At 37.2% G+C, this 1,301-nt stretch overlaps 1 protein-coding gene across 2 annotated transcripts in view; it reads right to left on the bottom strand.

Moving 5' to 3' along the window:
• WDR47 (WD repeat domain 47) overlaps positions 1–1,301 on the bottom strand; it is a 71,839-nt gene that overhangs the window by 46,132 nt on the left and 24,406 nt on the right. The window lies entirely within an intron of this gene.

The raw sequence follows: 1,301 nt of genomic DNA, 5'->3' as shown, positions 1-1,301 counted from the left end.
GGGACTACAGGCACCTGGCACAACACCCAGCTATTATTTGTTGTAGTTGCCATTATTGTTTAGCAGGCCCTGGCCAGGTTTGAACCTGCCAGCCCAGTGTATGTGGCCAGTACCCTAACCACTGAGCTAGGGGCACCAAACTCTGAAAAAAAATTTTTTTTAAATTAATTACCCAATATCTGAGACGTTAAAAATATTTACCAGTTACTATAAGTATCTTTGCTTTCAGAAAATTCTTAAAGTATTTTACTGAGCTTCTTATCACATTGAGGCCATAACTGAACCAATTTCAGTCACAAGTAACACTAAGAGGAAGGATTTCTACTTCCAACATTAATTTTAAACAAAAATCTAGTTTCTATAGAAGATATCAAATTTACTTAATATGAAATCAAAGTTCTTTACGTTCATGTTTTGTTTTCCTGAAATATATCCTGTTTTAATTTTTTTTAATTTTTAACTGACAAATAAATATATTTTTATGGGGTGCAATGTTATATTTTGATATATGTATACACTGTAGAAAGATTAAATCAAGCTGTTTTTCCTTTTTAGTTTTTTACTTATTTATTTTGAGACAGAATCTCACTATGTAGCCCTCAGTAGAGTGCCGTCGCATCACAGCTCACAGCCACCTCAAACTCTTGGGCTTAAGTGATTCTCTTGCCTCAGCCTCCCGAGTAGCTGGGACTACACGTGTCTGCCACAACACCCAGCTATTTTTTTGGTTCAAGTTGTCATTGTTGTTTAGTAGGCCCAGGCCGGGTTCGAATCTGCCAGCCTTGATGTATGTGGCTGGCATCCTACTCACTGAGCTAAGTGCTGAGCCTGTTTTTCCTTTCTAAACATGAGAAAAACCTAATAAAAATAAAGCTAAAAGGGTAGAAACAAATGAACAACATTTCTAAAGTCACAAAATAACTATAAACTTAAAACTTTTTAACAGGGTTTTTCAAGGAAGAACAAAGAGTATACTTAACCTGTCTAAGAATTAAAAAATGTTTATGTCCCAGAAGGAAAAGAGAAAGGGGTAGAAAAAATTTGAAGAAAGGCCAAAAACTTCCCAAATTTGATTAAACACACACACACACACACACACACACACTCATGCATAAATTTACAAATCCAAATGGCTCAACAAATCCCAAGTAGGAAAAACACAAACACATTTAAGCTCATCATAAACCAACTGCTTGGCTTGGACAGGCTAAGGCACCAGCCACGTACACCTAAGGTGGCGGGTTCGAATCCCCAGCCCGGACCCGCCAAACAACAATGATGGCTGCAACCAAAAAATAGCC

The sequence above is a fragment of the Otolemur garnettii genome, unplaced genomic scaffold (assembly GCF_000181295.1).
Source record: "Otolemur garnettii isolate 467f Iridium unplaced genomic scaffold, OtoGar3 scaffold00010, whole genome shotgun sequence".
Taxonomy (NCBI): domain Eukaryota; kingdom Metazoa; phylum Chordata; class Mammalia; order Primates; family Galagidae; genus Otolemur; species Otolemur garnettii.
Note: the sequence above shows the minus strand (reverse complement) of the source record. Positions and strands in the feature narration are given on the sequence as shown.